This window comes from Silene latifolia, chromosome 4 (assembly GCF_048544455.1).
Source record: "Silene latifolia isolate original U9 population chromosome 4, ASM4854445v1, whole genome shotgun sequence".
Taxonomy (NCBI): Eukaryota; Viridiplantae; Streptophyta; class Magnoliopsida; order Caryophyllales; family Caryophyllaceae; genus Silene; species Silene latifolia.
The window spans coordinates 47,564,387-47,574,789 of NC_133529.1; positions in this window are offsets into that span (position 1 = coordinate 47,564,387).

Sequence of the window (10,403 nt, forward strand, 5' to 3'; positions counted from 1 at the left end):
GATTCTACAGAACATATACCTAGTGCATTGTGTGTGGATGGAGTACTTGATCAGTACAAGTTATGTCATTCACCACAAATTCGTTCGTTATGTGATAATCGATAAGAAAGTTCTTTCAAGTTAAAGAACCAAAACCAAGGTCGGGAACCTTGATGCGTACTTGGTAAGATTCATGCTATGAGAGCGAACATGAATGTAAAGGAAATTGCAGGTGTAAGAAGTTTGAACACATGGACACATGGCATGTTAAACTTCTATCGCAATCAATAAGTGTTTACACTTACGTTATACATCACAAGGTTGTAATATGATATTGACTACCCGAGTGTGATGTCGACATTTGTCGTTTGAGTTATTATTAACTCACCTTATACTTTGTTACATCCAAACGGGTTGTGGAGACAATTGAACCCCGTTAAAGTGAACATGGATTAACATTGTATTTGCCCATAGTTACTTGTATGAGGTGACGTCTCGAAGTGACTAGAGTGTGATGCGATTGATGGCAAGTTCAAGTGCCATAGAGTCATGTGAGATAACTAGTCGATCACATAGGCATCGTTAGGAACATTTTGTCGGGCCTAATGACCGCTTATAGAGTTCGGCAAATTTATATAGCCTGGTCGTGGCGAGAGCTACTATAGTATTCGAATGAGTCGATTCTTTTGACTAAAGACTATTCACCTAAGATGGCACAGTTTCAGATTAACTTTGATTTGTGTTACTACGACCTTCGTAAATGGGGTCAAATGGGCATATTTTGGGTTATGATGGCTGTGGCTAGTCGAAGGGAATGAGTGCGATAGGAATTGTCCACCCCTAGTCAGGGTTATAACAATATCTCAGGGCCACTCGAGGAGTAATGAACTGGAAATGCGTGGCCACGCTCGGAAAGTATCTATGATAGATAAGTCCGGTCAATAAGTTATTCTCCAGATCGAGGAAACCACTCTCGATATGATCACTTGCAAGTACGACCTGAAAGACACCTTGCATTGAGTGGGAGATAGTAATAGGACAAGAGAATTGGTGACGCACACTTGTCGAGGACAAGTGGGAGATTGTCTGAATATGTGTCCTCCGACAATAATGCGATCACGACTGTTGATCATGATGATCACATGTTTAAGTCTCATTATAAAAAATACAATTGGGAAGTAATTTTTTCTTGTCAATGGTCAACATATATCGGTAATGATTGGCGACTAGAGTTTGACATTACGTCGTGCGACGGTGGTGATCGATTGATCCCCTTGGTCATACCTATAGGGCAACACTCTTAATTGATCATTTAATTAATCGTATAATGTTACGAGTTAATTAAATTACTTGAAAATTGACGGACGATTTTGGAAGTAAAATTTACGTATCATATTGAAATGTGATTAAATGAGATATGCGAGTAATCGAATTGTATCATTACTCGGATGAAATTATTGTTTAAAGAAACAATTGAAATTGAATGAATTATTATAAATACGATTTATAAATTGGTAAAATATTTTGGTACAAGTAATTATGAATTACTAAGTCGATTTTTGTATGTGACGTATTTTTATTAATACGTTGATTTTTAATATGTTAAAAATACATAACAAATTTATGTTACATATGACATGTGACATATTAACAAAATTGACAAAAATAAAATGGGTACCATTTTATGGAGGTGCCGAAATAAGGGTGTGGTTTAGGCTAATATTGTGTTTGATTAAGTTAATGGAAAACACAATGATTACCTACTATTTAGCCATGCAACCCTATTGTTTATTGTTAAGTGCAACAATTGCATGCATTGCCTCCCTCCTATCCACCCCTCCACCCGGTTTTTGAGATGAGAAAACCATTATGGTTTTTCATCTTATTTACCTAATAACACATAAAATGTATTAGTGCATCATTCATTCTTTTAATCATCCAAAATTAGAATTCTAGAGAGATAAAAAGCTCTCTTCTTCTTCCTCCCATAAACCGAAAATATTAAGTGTATTATAATATTTTTGGGTCATTTTTCTACTAGATTAATATTGTACTAGTTCTTATAATATTAATTTTAATTAAGAGTAAGCCTTGGGTATAAAGCTTTGGGAGAGATCCTACACTTGGATCTTAGTTCTTCCATTAAAGGAAAGCACAAGAACAAGAGAGAAAGGTGATCTCTCTTGTGTCCTTAAAACCGAAATCACAATGTAAGAACATGATTTCTCCTCTATTTTGCTTATTTGTTTGCATGCATAAAATCCATCTTTAATTTTATGATAAATTAAATTAATTCATATATGAATATGAAAGTATATAGATCTACATTTCCTTCAGGGATTCATGGGAGTTGATCATACAAACATGTTTCCTACTAGATGCAAGCAATTATTGTTGTGATGGATCGAGTTGGTTTATATCTTACAATCCTAGGAAGGTTTGGGTCCCGGAGCCGAATCGATTAGATTGTACAACACCTACAAGTCGACTTAATCCTCCCTATCCAACTATATGCATAGTCTAATGTGAATCGAGTTGGTTTATGTCTTACAAGTCTCATTGAAAAAATAAGTGATGGTTGTAAATGCAAGGATTCATAGGCTTAGGATTTCATTAAACATAACATGTGCATAAGTTGAAATCACAACAAGCAAGCAAATTAATTATGGAAGCATATTAGATTAAGCATGAATCATTCCCCATGTTTATTTCCCCTAATTACCCATTAATCCTAGCTAAGTAACTACTCACTCATGATCAAATTTAACATGTTAATAAGGTTGTCAATCATACTAACAAAGTCAAACATGATGAACAAGTAAGAAAGATTAACAATAATTAAAACAAGGATTAAGAGAATTATACCTATGGAGATTCCAAAATAATAATGCAAAGAATAATAGAAGAACTTGATGATTGATGGAAGGTTGTCAATCTCCCAATAAACCCAATAATCTTCTAATTACCCAATAATAAACTTGAATTACTCAATAATAAACTTGAACAATAATTAAGTAAAGATTAATGTGTAATTTGTGGAAAGATTAAAGAGTAATCTATTCTAATCTACTCCTAATCTAAGCTAAAGAAGGATTGAATTAACCTAATGAAAACTTTTTTTTTCTAAGAAAACTTCATGGTTTGATTATTACCAATGGGGTATATATAATAGAGCATCATTAGGTTAACCAAGGGTAAAATAGTAATTTAACAATGCTAATTGTTGGGTAGGGAATCGCCGGTCTCAAGGGAGACTCCGGTCTCCTTTTCGCCGGTCTTTGAAAAATATGCGCATCCTTCATAGAACAAGAAGAGCACGAAAAGTTGCTGTAAGGGAATCCGGGCGTCCAAGGCATGAAGACGGGCGGATTGAGGGAAGACGGGTGGATTGTTGGGAAGACGGGCGGATTGTTCTCGGGACGCTCGGATTCTGGGTTGTGTATTTATCTTTTCTTTCTGTCTAACAATCCGAGCGTCTTGTGGGTAAGACGGGCGGATTTGGTCTCAGGAATCCGAGCGTCTTGAGTCTCGGGACGAGCGGATTGGCGGACAGCTTCTTTGTTTGACCTCGGATTGTAAAACGGACGTCATTTTCTCATCCGGATTCCTATTGGAGTGATTCAAAAGCCTAGATCACTTGTTTTTTCGACGCCGTTCTATCTAGCATATTTTAAGAGCCAAAGGAACAACTCTTGGTTTTGGTTTCGAGCAATTTCTTCTTGTAATGCCTTCCCTCTCGTCATTATTACTTTTAACCCTTTGATCCTTCTATATACACTTTATTCCTACATCCTTGGTCATCATTCTTGCCTCCTCTTCATACTAGTCCATCTAATATCATCCATGAGCATCCAAATATGCACGAAAGACGGGAATTTCCGCCTTATTATCTCCTTTCCTACAAAACATGCACAATGCAATAGGAAAACGAAATAGGAAAGAATTGAGAGATAAAATGGTCATGAAATGCTATAATAGTATGCAAAATAGGCTCAATTAGGGGACTAAATGTGTGCAAATAATGTTCACATCAATTATAAATCACAACGTCTTGTATTTATAATAAATTATTCATTCAATTTCAATTTCAATTGTTTCGTAAACAATAATTTTATCTAAGTAATAAAACAATTCGATTACTTAGACCGTATCTAATTTAATCAAATTACAATAAGACACGTTAACTTTACTCACAAAATCGTCCGTCAATTTTAAGCAATTTAATTAACTCGTATCGGCATACGATTAATTAAATAATCAATTAAGAGTATTTCCCTATAGGTATGACCTAAGGGGATCAACTGATCACCACCGTCGCACGACAGTAATGTCAAACTCTAGTCAGCCAATCATTACCGATATGTGTGGACCAGTTGACTGTAAAATATTACATCCCACATGTATTCTTAAAATGAGATTTAAACATGTGATCATCATGATCGACATTTGTCATCGCATTATTGTCGGAGGACACTTATTCCAACAATGCACACAACAATTTCCATCCCTAGATTATGTCACCACCTGGGTTGTAATCTTCCAAATTTTGCCCTTTCAAGTAGATGTGGTTTACCCATTTCACCCACAGTCTATCTAGATTGTAATAGATCCACTAGGTAAGTTTGCCCAGTGCAGCAACATTCCATGAATGACTATCCCTTAAGCCCAGCCACCCTTCTGCCATAGGGGCACACACTTTCTCCCATCTTACTATTAGGACTCTTATATAGTCCACCCCTCCATCCCACAGATAATTTCTGCAGATAGAGTTAATTTTGCTAATCACTCCTTTTGGGATTATAAAGATATTAATCCAGTAGTTGTATAGTGCTGTCAAGACTGATGTCACTAATACTAATCTGTTGTAAATCTATATCTCATTATTAACATATTCATATATGTTCTAATTAATTTAGTCATAAAATTAATTACTAAATCTTATGCATGCAAACTAAAATAAAAGAAGATAAGAAAACATTTTCTCACCATATGAATTTCGGTCATATTGGGCACCAACAAGATCTCCTTCTTGTTAGTTCTTGAGCTTTCCATTAATGGATGAACATTCTTGACTTCAAATTAGAAGCCCTCCAATTAGTAGCACCCAAGACTATCCCTTAAACCCACAAACTAATATGTACTAGATATTTATATTGTGGTTTACCTTAAAATTGATTACTAATACTCATATATTACATTGATAATTTTAGTAATCTTTTGAACAAATTTTAATCAAAAACTCATGTTTTTGATGAAGATTAAAGAGAGAGAAGATAGGAAAATACATGAACTTTTGCATGTGTTATATGAATGAATGATAAGTGAATTAAGAGAATAAAATTCTCTATGTTCTCCTCACAAAACCGGTTGGAGTATATAATTATAGACCATAATTATTTTTCTTTTTGTCTTCACAAGACAAATAGGTGTAAGGCTTTTGCATTGTCATGTCACTATCATGCAATTTGGACAAATGAATAAGACAAATGGAAAAAGACAAAACATCTCACAATGCCCACCAATTTCGGTTTATGTGTGTAATATGGAGTCCATTTTATTTTTGTCAATTGTACAATTGTATGTCATGTGACATGTGACATGTCTTATGTCATGTTTTAATTTAAAATGCATATTTAACAAATTAAATATCATTTACAAATTAAATAAATCATATTTAACAAATTGACTAGTAATATAAAATTACTTTCTCATAAAATGGTCATTTAATTACTAGTTAGTATAATTCACAATATCTTGTAATTATAACTAACTTATCATTCTCATCTCGCGTGTTTCGCAAACACCGATTAATATTAGTAATATAACTTCTTAAATTACTAAATAAAATCTCATCTAATCACATTATAATAAGATGTCACTTTTCTCTCTTATGATAATAATTTGTTCAATTTTAAGGAATTAATTAATCTGTATCGGTATACAATTAATTAACCTTTTCAATTAAGGGAATCGTCCTTTAGGTGTGACCTCAAGGATCAACTGATCACCACCGTCGCACGACGATAATGTCAAACTCTAGCTTGACCCAATCATTAAATAACGTGGACCGATTGACTATATATGTAATGTATCATCCCTTTCGTATTCTTGGTATGAGATTTAATAATGATATTTAAATCATGTGATCGCACTATTGTTGAGGACACATTTCCCAACATAATCTACCAGAGTAAGAAAGCTTCTTGGTCCCAAAACTTCTAATTCTGGTCACTAACTTCTCCACTAGGACATTACAATCTGATTTTGTCATACTACCACAAGTTATGCGAACCCCTAATTATCTGAATGGTAAATGACCCTCCTGAAACCCAGCGATCTGCAATATGTCCTTCTTAATCCAGATGGGAACTCCATTAAAATAAGCACTAGTCTTAGAAGAATTCATTTGGAGCCCAGAGGCATGAGAAAAAGTTGAAAAGATGATTGGATTCTTGATTTTCCAAGAATGTGTAGAATTTTCCTTTTCAAACTCTATTGGTGGAAAGTCATCTTCTTTTGAGGTGGATGGTCCAAACATATAATAGTTTGGTGTTTCCTTTTTGGAAGGAGGTAACTTTCCTCTTGGGTATCTGACTTAGTATTCGAAAGATTTTCTAGACGGTTCTCCTAAAAGACAAACTTCGAGGTCCCCTACTTCATAGCTTTCTTTGAGCTCTTGTTGCATAGATTTGTTCTTCCCTTTCCTTTTTTTGGGACATCATCTTCATCTGAGCTGGCCATCAAACATCTATCATAGTCACAAACATCAAAGATGTGCCCAGACTCATCCGCAAATGCATATATTGGGTCACCAAGAGAATTGAAAGACTCAATTCTAACATTTTAAAGATAAACATCTTGGCGTTTGGTTGGGACATTTAGTGGGGTGATAAGGTTGATTTCTGTGAAAAAAATGGATGGGCGAGGTTTTTCAAATGGTTCTTTCTTGAAATATATTTCCACTCTCCCACTTATTTTTCCGTTTATTGTTGAGTCTATTGATTGTATTGGAGTTGCGTTTTCGTGTTGTTTTTCATAATTGGTTACCCAAGATTCAGGAAGTAGCTTGATCAACTCAGTTTTTGGGATTTGTATGCATATATGAATGATCCAAAAATGGCGAACTCAAATGTGGAAATGGACGAGGTCGTGCTTGACAAAGAAGAACTCGACAATACAACAATAAACGAACAACAAGGAGCCAGTCGTATTTTCTACTTAGTTTCGAATTACAGCAGCCCTCGTGTAGTTCTAATCCAGCTCGGAGTCCAATAAATTTAGCTTATATTATTTTATTATTGCTTATTTATTGTATCAAAATAAACAAGTGTCTTAATTAGTTTATTATTAGTTTATGTTATTTCCTAATTTCAGTATAACGCAAGATAATTAGAATAGCTTTGAGAAAGTCTATTTTAGGAAAGATTGTTGCTATGTTTTCAGCTTATTTTAGGAGAATAATAGTTGGCCTCTAGGTCAGTTTTAGGACTATAGATAAGGGTCATATCTATGGTTATTTCATCATTCAAGTTATAATAAAATCTCAAGCTTTTGCCTTGTAATTGTTTCTCTTGATTCGACGCGTTTTCGATCCAAAACTAGTTCTTATTTGACGCGTTTTCAAACATTAACTCGATTTAAAGTTAAAAGGTCTTAACTATAAATAACTATTGTTCGATCTATAGGCCTAGATCGAGCAAATATCCGGTTCTTGTGTTTGTTACTGTTCACCGTCACTATTCATGTTACTGTTCATCATCACTATTCGCGTTACTGTTCATCGCCATCACTCTTCATCGTTTCTGGTCACGAGTTGTTGATTTGCTTCCGCTACCAACGAAAGTTTGTTAATTTTCGTATCAATGGATGCATGAAGGGATGTGCTGTGACTCCATTTGAATGAGCAAGGTACCATCTGTATGTTTTGGGATACTGAGGTCCATGGCATGATTTCAGACCCGGTAATTCATTTGATAATCTAGTGTAGCCGCATATATGTTCCTAATTTATGGTGCTGAAAGATTTGTGGCTGGATCTGGATATTTTAAAGGATTTTGGGGTCTTATAAGGCTATGTTGAAGTTTGGAAATAAGGTGACGAATACAGTACCAACATTTAAGGTTGTCTACAAGGTAGTTATGCAGGCATGTCTGTATTCTTTGTATCTAGTGTCTAGCAAGACTACCCTTACTACCACACGAAGGCCTTTTCTTCCATAAAGAGTCAAAGCTAGCTTGACTGCTCCATAATGGAGATGTGTGTACCCATTGAATCGCCATTGATGAATCATAGCCTCATTGAGACGAAGTGGAATCATTTGTTCAGCTTCAGACGAAGGAAAAAGATATTGCTCTAACTGTGATGCTCATATGAGCTCTTTGACCGCATTTTTGTTGGGACTAAATGTTGGGAAATGTGTCCTCAACAATAGTGCGATCACATGATTTAAATATCATTATTAAATCTCATTTTAAGAATACATGTGGGATGTAATATTTTACAGTCAACTGGTCCACACATATCGGTAATGATTGGCTGACTAGAGTTTGACATTACTGTCGTGCGACGGTGGTGATCAGTTGATCCCCTTAGGTCATACCTATAGGGAAATACTCTTAATTGATTATTTAATTAATCGTATACCGATACGAGTTAATTAAATTGCTTAAAATTGACGGATGATTTTGTGAGTATAATTTACGTATCTTATTGTAAATATGATTAAATGAGACACGGTCTAAGTAATCGAATTGTTTTATTACTTAGATGAAATCATTGTTTACAGAAACAATTGGAACAGAATGAATAAATCATTATAAATACAGAATGTTGTAATTTATAATTTGGAAACATTTTTGGTACGATTAATTACGAATTACTAGTCAATTTTGTAAATGACATATTTTATGAGTATGTTGATTTTTAATATGATAAAAATACATTACATTGTGACATGTCATGTAACATGTTACATGTGACAAATTTGACAAATGACAAAATAAAATGGATTCTCCATTTTATGCCCAAAACCGAAAATAAAGGGGTGTGTACATAGTTTATATTGTGTTGTTTATTTTTAAATGAAAACACAATCATAACACTAGGTAGTAGGCTTGCATGCCTAGTCTCTTGTGAAGAGCACAAATGAAAAGTGTTGGGCAACCTACCCAAGCAATTTTCGGCCATCCCACAAGAAAGAGAAGAGCCCTTCTTTTTCATAACCAATTCATTCATTTTTCCACAAAATAATTTTTTAGAGTAAGAAAGTTGATATTCTCTACATCTTATGAGATTTCTAGAGAAATAAACCACAAAAATACTCCCTCTTGACCGAAATTTCAAGAGTGAAAATACAATTTATATTGTGTCAATTTTATAGTAAAACTAATATTATTACTAGATCTAAATAATATTGGTTATTAAGAGATTCCTTGGGTATATGCTTTTGGGAGGGATTCTACACTTGAATCCTTGTTCTTCCATTTGGAGAGCTCAAGAACAAGTGAGTAGGTGAACTCACTTGTGCCCATAAATCCGATTTTTATGTTGAGAAAATTATTTTTCTTCCTTATATTGTTTATTAGTTTGCATGCATAAGACCTTTATTAATTTTATGACAAATTAATTTAAAAACATATATGAATATGTTAGTGTATAAAGATCTACAATTCCTTCAATCGGTATCAAGAGCCACGGTTATTTGCATGCAAATCGGTTAAAAGTTTTTCCGAGTTATAAGAATAACAAATAAAACTTGTAAAATTTGTGTTATTATGATATATCATGAAATTAATTCATGCATGTTAATATTTCTGGTCCTAAAATGTTTTAGGATATTTTGGTTAATTTTACGGATTTTTATTGTTCATATTATACAATAATGGCATTTAAATATGATTTTATGAGTAAAAATGTCATTTTCGGTCTAAAATTAGCTATACTTCGAATTTTCCAGTGATTTTTGGACATGTTCTCACATATATTATTTTGAGATAACCTGTAAATTTTCATAATTTTTGGACTTGTTATGCTCGAAAAATGGATTTTTCATTATTAAATTCGGATTTAAGTGAAAAATAGGTTAATATGAGTTAAATTTCGAATCTGGTCATAGAAAATTAATATGTTGTCACATGCAATTTTACAAGATATGTGTAAAATAATTGGCTATAAAGAAGTCTTTTTGCATGATTTATGGATTTTTGAAGAAAAATAGCATAAATAGTGACATTATTAGTGAAAAATTAATAAATCATAATCTATGACTTAGGAAAAACGTCTAATGTTGCCTTTTATTATCTTTTTCAGATCTAAAATTGAAAAGTTAATGAATATAATTTTTCCATGTTTTTATGATTTTTTTATTAAAAAACGATAAACCGCAACATTGTTTTTCCGGAAAAATTTCGAAATTTTTAACCTAA